The following is a 10652-nucleotide window of genomic DNA, read 5'->3' on the forward strand; positions in this document are numbered from 1 at the left end:
GGACTAGTGCCCACCACAGCATCAGAAGCTAAAGCGCTAACCTAGAGAGCCAATCAGAACCTAGGACGGGCTGCAAATTAATCGGCTACTAATATTATAATAGTAAATACTAAAATAAAATACTATTATGTTCCCTTCCAAATTTTCATGTTGATATAATATTGGTAATCTAATTGATTGAATTGATTAGTTGCCATTTTACATGCTTAAATAAGATGTACCTTAGAATTCCCAACTGTTAGCCATGTTCTCGATCTGTATATGATTAGTCTCATCTACATGTTTGTAAATAACCACAGCTAACTAGCTTAAGCTAACAACTAGGTCAACTACTACCCCGTAGTTAAACATATGTGATTGCATATAACAGCTAACTGCTACAGCTAAGTTGGTAGTTAGCCTATTCCATTAATGTTGAATGTATTTATGAAGGTTGTTGATGGTGGTTGGCGCTGATTAGCAGACATGATTCCGTCAGTCTGCCACAGGGCAGCTGTGTTTGCTGATGCTGCTCACAACCACCAGTAGTGTATGACTGTGTGAGTGTGAATGCTTGATGGTTTCTGTGAAGCGCTTTGTGGAACAATGCTGATATACAGTTAAGAATGAGTAATTCGCTTTTGGTTTTTAAGAAAAATTTGTAAAGCTATTTTTGAAAACTACAGGGGTGAATAATACTGTTTTCTTTTGCTATTTTCTTTTAGAATACTGTTTTGGAGTCTTAATTTTTTTAATTTTTGTTTTTTTTTATCCGCTTTTTCTCCCATTTTCTACATTTTCTCCCATCCCAATTTCGTATCATCCAATTCAACCCTCCCCTGTCACGAACGCTGTTTCTTGCCTCCCACAAGCCGGCTGCAATGTGGACTAAGTCATACATAGCATAAGTCCCCTCCGGTACTTGAGGTAACAGCAGTCGCATCTTTTCACCTGCGCAGCTCGATCTCTCAGTGGCGAGGAGTAACGCGTGGGAGGCTCACGCTGCCCCCGACACTTCCTGATTCTACTGCGCAGGCACACCAACCGACCTGTAGGAGTCGCTGTCCACAACGCCAAATCCCCACCCATCAGTTTCCCACCCCCTAATACGGCCAATGTGTATTAGTATGAACGACCAGCTAAACTGAAAGCAATGTGGGCCCAGCGTCTCCAGTATTTGTGGCGAGCGCCTTGCCCACTACGCCACGTAGCCGCCAATTTTTTTAATTTTTGTTAAGAATATAGGACAGGCATATATAAGCATTATGCTTCAGTCTGTACCTTTTCAGTCACTGTAAAATCAAATATTGTTAAATGATGGGGTATATTGTATTGTGTGAGATGATGACTGAATAAACTACTACTACTACTACTACTACTACTACTACTACTACTTTGGGTGTTTTTAAAAGGCTGAAAAACGCTGTATGAATTCAAGCCATTATTATTGATTGCTGATGTTCTTCTTATGCAGTTGACTCTGAGGAAAGAGAGAGCGCCCAATCCAGCACAGCTGACCCTGAGGGGAGCGAGAGCGCCCAGTCCAGCACAGCTGACCCTGAGGGGAGAGAGAGAGCCCAGTCCAGACAGACGGACAGACAGACAGACACACAGAGAGAGAGACAGAGAGAGAGAGACACAGAGAGAGAGAGACACAGAGAGAGGGAGAGACAGAGAGAGAGAGAGAGAGAGAGAGAGAGAGAGAGAGAGAGAGAGAGAGAGAGAGAGAGAGAGAGAGAGAGAGAGAGAGAGAGAGAGAGAGAGAGAGAGAGAGAGAGAGAGAAAACAGGCTCTTGGAATGGGTGTCTGGGAGGAAGTGGGGGGCAGGGTTCGAAATTAACGGGGGCTCGGGGCAAAATGCCCTTGAAAATGGACAAAATGCCCCCGAATATCAGTTAAGGGGGGCAGAAAATGCCCCCGACAGTTTACTAATTATATATATAATTATATATATGATCTACAGTGCGAGCATTTCCCTTGTATTTGGCCCTAATAATATGTGTGTGTGCGCCACCCGGAAAAATCATTTACTCGAGACGAGTGACGATTACAAAACAGCTCCGCTGTTATAATAGTCCCACATTACACAAGGCGCATAAACGTCCAATCACAGTAGCGCCCGAAAACAAAGTCACGGTACCGGCTTAGGCAAGTTATACATTCAGAATCAGACAACGCAAAAAAATCAGCCAGCCATGAAGCCCATTCATTTTTATTTTGAGCAAAAGAGAGACGAGGAGAAAGAGAGGAATCCGGCTGACATGGCTTTTGAAGTGATATTCGCACGTGTTTTTGCGGGTCCAGTCCCCACGGTATGTTGACAGAATTCGCAAAACACCTTATCGACTGAAGCATAAAAGTCATTAGGATACTGCTCTGCTCTGAATTTAGGGCTTAGTGGGGAATTTCTTCCGACGTTAACGTTAACGACGCACCGAAGCAGCTAGACCATTTCTCCGTGTTGTGTGTAACACGCAGCGGTCCCCGCCTCCTCCCTCCTTGCAACAAACGTTCCACCCAAAAACGGAATTTCTATTTCATAATGAATTAAATAATTGTATAAAGAATTTTCAATGTTCTGTCATCTAATAATATATTCCATTACCTTTCCTATCTGTATCAAAGTCAAAATGTTGGTATCATAACAACACTACAACATACAAAAGCAGCTTGACAACCGATATCCTTTGCGTTTGATTGATTGAAAACTTTATTAACAGATTGCAGAATGGGTACAATACAGTACAGCTCAATACACACAAGTTAAGGGGATGCAGACCAGAGAAAGACTTTCGTCTTGTTTACATCAGGGTCCCCCATTTTCAATTCATAGTGTGCACACGCACAGTATAATAATGCATGAGATAAATAGTTAATAAACTCTGTGTTACTTGAACAATTTTCACTGTGCTCCTAAATTTCTTTGTGTGCTCCTAAATTTTTATTTAGATTTTATTTATTAACATTTTATTTAGGAGCACATGTGCTCCTTGGGAAAAAGGTTAGCGTAGAGCCCTATATATGGAGACATTAACATTACATTATCAAACATAGGGACGAAGACTGTAAAAAAAAGTGTCAACAATGTTTTATAATCCTTATGTTAATTTTCATCATAAAAATTCAGTGCCCCCGAAATAAAAAAAAAAGCCCCCGAAAATCAATTAAGGGGGGCAAAAAAAGCCCTTGAAAAAAAATGTTAATTTCTAACCCTGGTGGGGGGTCTTTCGATGTTGATTAAACGGCAAGCAACTAATGTCATGAGTGCCTAATTAAAGGACAATAAATCCAATCTAACTGAAATTGTGTAGCACAGACCTTTCTATTAGGGATGCTCGATATTGGCTTTTTTACCGATACCGATATACCGATATTGTCCAACTCTTAATTTCCGATACCGATATCAACCGATATCAACCGATACCGATATATGCAGGGTTTCCCGCCCCAAGAAATGGAATAATTTCAGGTAATTAACATTACATATCTCTTGTTGTGGAATTAACACAACATTATGCATACTTTTGACAATAAATAAAATCAGAATTGGTTCTTACTTGCTTGCCTGGGTAAATAAAGGTTATAGAAATGTAAATAAAATATTATTTCTTTAAAACCGATACCGATATTTTTCGATATCACATTTTAATGCCGATATCGGCCGATAATATCGGTAGGCCGATAATATCGGACATCCCTACTTTCTATGGATCAAAACCTCAATATTATTATGGTGTAGTTAATACTTCATGTATCCTTAATCCCTAGGCTAATGAGGCACTAAGATGTTAGTAAAAAAAAAACATATGCCAATGACGGGAAGTAACGGTATATGTATGTGTGTGTCTGTGTGTGTGTGTGTGCACTGTGCATGAGTGCACATCTAGGGGCGGTGTGTAGATTTGGTCTCCCTGATGTTGACTCCTTAGCCACAGCCTTGGGTTGTTTAATACTGGACAAGTGTTTCATAACGCCCGTTGTGTGGGCCGGTTTCGGGGCCGGTGCGTGGGCCGGTGCGTGGGCCGGTGTGTGGGCCGGTGTGTGGGCTGGCGCGTCTGAATGTCCCGGGCTGAATTTGTGTCCCAGTCCGCCACTGGTATAGGCTACCCATAGCCCATAGCTACTTGAAGAATATATGATTGGACTGGATCGAAGGAAGGATCACGTGTGTAACTGACAGTTATTTTCACAAGTTGCCGTCCATATGTCACATTTTGTCCCAGGCCCTTCTAATATTTATAGGGTAGTTATTTTTTATCTTTCCCCATCATATTGCAGACATTTGTTCTTCAGTTCCCCTTAACTCATTGGCTGCCAGCTATTAGCCTTATCCTGTGGTAGCTAATGCCACGCTGTAAACGATGGGAGTTAGTCACCTTGTTTGTAGAGCTAAATCTATATTCTATATTATAGCCATGGATACAATACTATAGTCATTTGACATTGAGTTTCTTCCGGTCAAGATGCAAAAAAGAGAACATTTTTCCATCCATACATTCCCGTGTTATACCGTGGTGAATAGAAGTATGGTTTTAGAGCGGTCTAGGGTAATTCATGAAATGCTTAGTTATGGCAGTATACGTCGATTCCATTGTACATATTGCCATGTCTTGCCTGTATACGCTATTATCCCAGGGGGGGTCGTTTCTGATTATTTGATTGTCAGTAACGGCATTCGCATTGAACACTAAAAACGGTTAGCAGCCCGATCGGTATGAAAGCATTACAGGATCAAGCTAAAATTTACGTCAAATCGCCCTTACCTGTGGCCGGGAGTAATCCAAAAAGAATATTTCAATTGTTTGATCGCCATCTGGTATATCCAATGTCCATTTGCTCGATGGCATAATCCACCATAACATATGGATCGGGCATATTTGACGGGCTTCAATGTAACCGACAGAACCGTTTGTCTTGCCCGACAAGGAAAAATTTAACCCGAAACCCTTGGCCATCCCACAGCCCACGATACAATGTTAGAAAGGGTGCTCGATACCGCCGTCTAGCATGATGCGGCCGGTATTGCACCTAGGCATTCTCAATGCAATTCCCAATGTTAACCCTGAGTCAGTGGGCCTGTAATGAATAGAAATATTGAATAAAAGAAATAACGATCAAATAACGAGTATACTCATTGTTGGCGTTCAACGATTGGCGGATTGATGAGTATAATCGTCGTTGGCAGTGAATGAGTTAAATGGAATGCTACTGTTGTTAGTGTTCTTCATTGAAATTAAGGGCCACATCTAGCTATAAACTTGTCCTATCTGTGTCCTATCATTTCTAATAAGTAGTGCTAAAAAATACTGAAGGATGAATAGATGCTTATTCCCTCAATGTGACACGTTTTTAGGGGAAGGTGAGAGATACAAAGGAATTATTTTTAAAGTGAAGTCAAACTCCTGACAGGATTATTATGTACATGAACAAAACAAACATGGTATCCCACCTCTAGGTTCCTCTAATCGCCTCCTGCAAATGTATCTCTTTATTTACCAAAACTACCTTCGTCAACACCATGGCGCTGCCCGCGCGGCCAGGAAAAGGATCAAGGGGGGTAAACGTCTAACACCTGTTTGGCACAGATAGATAGAGAGGCTTGCGTTTCAACATTCACTCCACGTACCTTTTTTGTGCCACCAAGATAAGTGGGGAACAACAAGGTGAGCAACTGTTCACCGGTTGCCTTAACCTGGGATATGAGCGGGTCCCTATGCACGCCACAATTATGAGCCCCTCTCGTTCTTTGTTTAAGGATAGAGATTTTTTTTTTTTTTTTTTTCATTTTCCTCCGATTTTTCTCCCATCCCAATGTTAGTCGTATGCCAATTCCCAATCCCCTTCCTGGTCGCTGCGCACTTACCCCCCACAGTCAGATCATCTGGGAGAGTGGAGGCTATCACGTGCTTCCTCCGACACACGTCCAGCCAATCAACCGCTTCTTTTCACCTGGCAGCGCGGATCCTCCCTGAGAGGGCGTAGCGTGTGGAAGGATCACACTATCCCACTCAGGTCCTATCCACGCTTAGCAGGCGCCCCGACCGAACTGTAGGAGTCGCTGTTTACAACGACCCGGACCCACCCCGCCAGCTTCTCCCACCCTCTAATACAGCCAATTGTATTAGTGTGAACGGCCAGCCAAGCTGGTGACAACCCCGGAGCTGTGAGCTGGATTCGAACAGGCGAATCCAGCTGGATTCGAACAGGCGAATCCAGCTCACAGCTCCGGGGTTGGTGACGAACGCAATCTCCGCTACGCCACCTAACCGCCCTCGTCTGGGTGATTTATATTGTATCCGAGGTATCAGATAAATCTGCAGAGAGGAGAATGTAGTCCTGAGTAAATGTGGTGGTGTGATTACAGCTCTAGAAATAATACAACTTTTGATTGTCAGATGTGTCATCATTTTTCACCAAAGGAAATCTTTCGCCGTATCATTGCATAGGAAACAGATACCGCCTTGGGCTATCCTTTTGGAAAGACAAGTCAAATGTGGTTTCATAATAACAAACCTAATAGACCTAAACAGGGCTGAGCTGTAACAAATCATCTTAGCTGAACTATACTCTTCTGACCTCATCCCACGCATAGAAATGTATTGTAGACGACGGAGAATGTCAACAGGAAATATGTGGATCAGTTCAGGATCGGCGCCACATTGTGTGTGTGTGCGTGTGTGGTGGGGGGGGGGGGGAGTTATGGGCCCAGCAGTAATGCAAAGGTATTTTGAGGACTCATTACAATACAGTGGCTAAACATACCCAGTGGAAAGTGAAGTATTCAGTTTCCGTCGTCATAATTAATGAAAACAGACAGCAGGACCTTCAGCCACGGTCTCTGTTTTCACACAACAGTTGTGGTCTAATTTAGACAGACGAGCCATATTAATTTGACAACTTGAACAGCTGCCTGTTTAATGGACTTGGTAAGTGGGAAGTTTGTTTACAACGTGTTTGGCAAACTCTCTGCTCCTTGTCACGCAGCCAAAGGTGCACTACAGTATGTCATTAAAAGCGTGTCTGTTTTGAAGAAAATAAGTGCACAGACAGCTAAGTGACAGATCATTCTGCCTTTAGCAGATTCTGTTTTATTTTTAATTCATTCGAATGCGTTGTTGATTCATTTTTAATCAACTTTTGTTCTTTCGTTGCCAACTACACCCTCTACCACCATCATCTCCACGCACACCGCACACACACACACACACACTCAAAACTCCCTCACCATATCTCTCCCCCTCCCCCTCGCCCAACTATCCAGACTCTGACAGTCTCTCCAGCCCCACCCGCCTCAGTCTCAGCCTATCAGATGGATCAGAGGACCAGCTGGACCGCCTCCAGCAGGTGGAGCTTGCCAGGACCACACCCATGTCTCAGTGGAGGGCAGGCACTGTGCAGGCCTGGCTGGAGGTTGTCATGGCGATGCCCATGTACATACGCACCTGCTCAGAGAATGTCAAGAGTGGCAAGGTATGACTCAACCTGAAAGCATGCTGTACGCTGACTGGTCCAAGTGATGAGTCCATGGGACTTGAAATGTATTCATCCATTTTTTATCAGATATAATGGCCATCCATGGACCTTGAATTGATAGAATGGTCATTCTTATTCAAATCTACCTGGCTGGCACACCATAAATTAGGCTTACATAGGGGCGGCTACGTGGCGTAGTGGGCAAGGTGCTCGCCACGAAATGCTGGAGACGCTGGGCTTGTCAGTTCGAGCCCAGCGCTCCACATTTGCTTTCAGTTTAGCTGGTCGTCCGTACTAATACACATTGGCCGTATTAGGGGGTGGGAAACTGATGGGTGGGGATCGGGCGTTGTGGACAGCGACTCCTACAGGTCGGTTGGTGCGCCTGCGCAGTAGAATCAGGAAGTGTCGGGGGCAGCGTGAGCCTCCCACGCGTTACTCCTCGCCACTGAGAGATCGAGCTGCGCAGGTGAAAATATGCGACTGCTGTTACCTCAAGTACCGGAGGGGACTTGTGCTATGTATGACTTAGTCCACATTGCAGCCGGCTTGTGGGAGGCAAGAAACAGCGTCCGTGACAGGGGAGGGTTGAATTGGATGATACGAAATTGGGATGGGAGAAAATATAGAAAATGGGAGAAAAAGTGGATAAAATAAAAAAAATAAAAATTAGGCTTACATAGAATGTTTGATAATGTTGTTGTGGATATCTGTGTTTGGTTTGGCACACACTGTATTTGGATGAACATTTCAGCGGCAGTTGTGATGAGAATTCTAACTTTTTGAGTCGCATGAACAGTGTCCAAACACAAAACAAGGCAGCCATCTTAGGTATACCGCAGGAAATTATGCTGATACCCCGGCCTAGGCCTAGAGGAAAGGGTCTTTCTACCACACAGTTTCCTATGTAGGCACCGAAATACAATCGTCTGTGTTTTGATACCACCCTCTTTGACACCTGTTAGTTTGTCACTAAGGTACATGGTTACGGTTCCGTCCAATTCTGTGGGGTTTCTCTTTCTTCCAGTTTGGACTCAGCTGTGTTAACATTGTGGGCTCTGGCATTGGTACAGGTGCTGTTGGGACTGACAGACGAGGACCTGGAGCTGGGCTTAGGAGTCACCAGCTCCATGCACCGCAGGAAACTCCGCCTGGCCATCGAGGACTACCGAGACGCAGACAACGGCAGAGGGTGAGGGAGGGAAACGGCAGAGGGTGAGGGAGGGAAACGGGAAACGTGTCTTTAACTCTCTCAAGACTCCTACAGGAGCATTAACCAGTAGATTGTACACTACTACTAGTGTGAGAGTGCCATCTGGTGGCAAGGCATGGTACATCTCACTTCGGGTAGTAATGTGACTTGTCACAGTCCCATACATCTCCAAAGTTCCACTTCAGTGGAGTATCCCAAGGCAATAACTGAACTGGATTGGTTAGTGGTTCTTTGTTTATCTTAGTCCACATTTTACAATTCTCATTTAAATCTATTTTGAAATGTGTGTATAGGTTAGGGAAATTATTTGTTTCTGTTTTTTTAAGATCCCCGCCATTGGAACCTTGTTGACCTGAGGTTAGAATCTCGCTAGAGCCTTCTCTCCTGTACCCACCCTGCTCTCTCTCCCTGTCAGCCCGCTCTGCTGTGTAGATAGAGGATGAATGCCAGGGGGAGTGGACTGCCTGCTCTCCTTTCACAAGAATGTGACTGTGCTACATTGATTAACTGCATCCAGCAGAGTGTGTTTTGCGAGTCAAGCAAGCCTACATTTGTTGTGTTCCCTTTTAAGGGCCCACTTTTAGGTATAATCACACAGATAAAGAGTTCAAATTGTGCATAGAAAATTAGGGGGAGAAATATTCTTCATAACACAGCATTCATAAATCAGTCCCATTTTAACACCTTTAAGATCATTGAAATCGAGAGTGCCAAAAGTTTCTTAAATTCAAAGAATCAAAGCAGGCAGCCAGAGGTGCAAAAGCAGACTTGAGTCACACTCTCGACATCTAGATGCAGGACACAAGAGGCAGCTTTCCTCAGGACAATGTAAGCAGGAGGACCAAGCACTGGTTAACGCAACACCAACCGTACATCTCCGCTCCCTTGCAGGCTGTCCAAGGCGGCGGACATGGACCACCACTGGGTAGCCAAGGCCTGGCTGAGCGACGTGGGCCTGCCCCAGTACTCGCAGGCCTTCCACACACACCTGGTGGACGGACGCATGCTGAACTCACTGACACGGCGTGACCTCGAACGCCACCTGAACGTCACCAAGAAGTTCCACCAGGTCAGCCTGCTGCTGGGGATCGAGCTGCTGCACTCACTCAACTTTGACAAGGAGGTAAGAGTGGAGGAGACGCGGTCACACCATGCATACATACATACATACATACATACATACATACATACATACATACATACATACATACATACATACATACATACATACATACAGTGACGAACCCGGTGGTGTTCAGGTTCGCCACGGTTCAAGTACAAACAAATTCAAATGTCCACACAAGAGCAATATCAATCAATACAAGTATTTATTGAATTAAAGGCAGAATCCAGTGGGAAAAGCAAAAGAATGGTTGTGATACAGCCCGAGCGTCACAAACACAAAACAGGCTTGCTGACAGAAAAAGGGATTGTTCAATACTCAGGGTAGTCATCCGGTCCAGGGTCAGTACACAAGGGGGTTTCTCAGCCAGTCCAGTACACAATGAACGTATACTTGCCTTCACCTCTCCTCTCACTACCTCTCACCTTCACAACTCTGAATACAACAATCTCTCTCTCAATAACAACAACTCCAACCTCACCTCCGCTCAACTTACTCCTCTCTAACCTAGTGGTTATGTAGTGTGTGGGATTGGGTGTGTGCACGTGAGATGTGGGTGGACTAATGATGTGCAGGTGTGTTCTATCAGTATAATCAGCATTGACTCTACTCCTTCTGTGGCAAAAGTATCTCCCATCCTTCACATATCCATTGGAGGGAGGTGAGATCTACCACAATACATACATACATACATACATACATACATACATACATACATACATACATACATACATACATACATACATACATACATACATACATGCATACATGCATGCATACATACATACATACATACATACATACATACATACATACATACATACATACATACATACATACATACATACATACATACATACATAC

At 44.0% G+C, this 10652-nt stretch overlaps 1 protein-coding gene across 1 annotated transcript in view; it reads left to right on the top strand.

The window, feature by feature from the left end:
* The window catches only part of LOC311244283 (kazrin-like), a 186375-nt gene extending 178998 nt beyond the window's left edge, over nucleotides 1-7377 (top strand). Inside the window, exon 9 of the transcript XR_014620686.1 lies at nucleotides 7241-7377. The gene's annotated coding sequence lies outside the window, so the exon portion shown is untranslated. The remainder of the gene's footprint in view (nucleotides 1-7240) is intronic.
* The last annotated feature ends 3275 nt before the right edge of the window (nucleotides 7378-10652 follow it).

Source organism: Notolepis coatsorum, assembly GCF_963971535.1.
Source record: "Notolepis coatsorum genome assembly, chromosome: 17".
Taxonomy (NCBI): Eukaryota; Metazoa; Chordata; class Actinopteri; order Aulopiformes; family Paralepididae; genus Notolepis; species Notolepis coatsorum.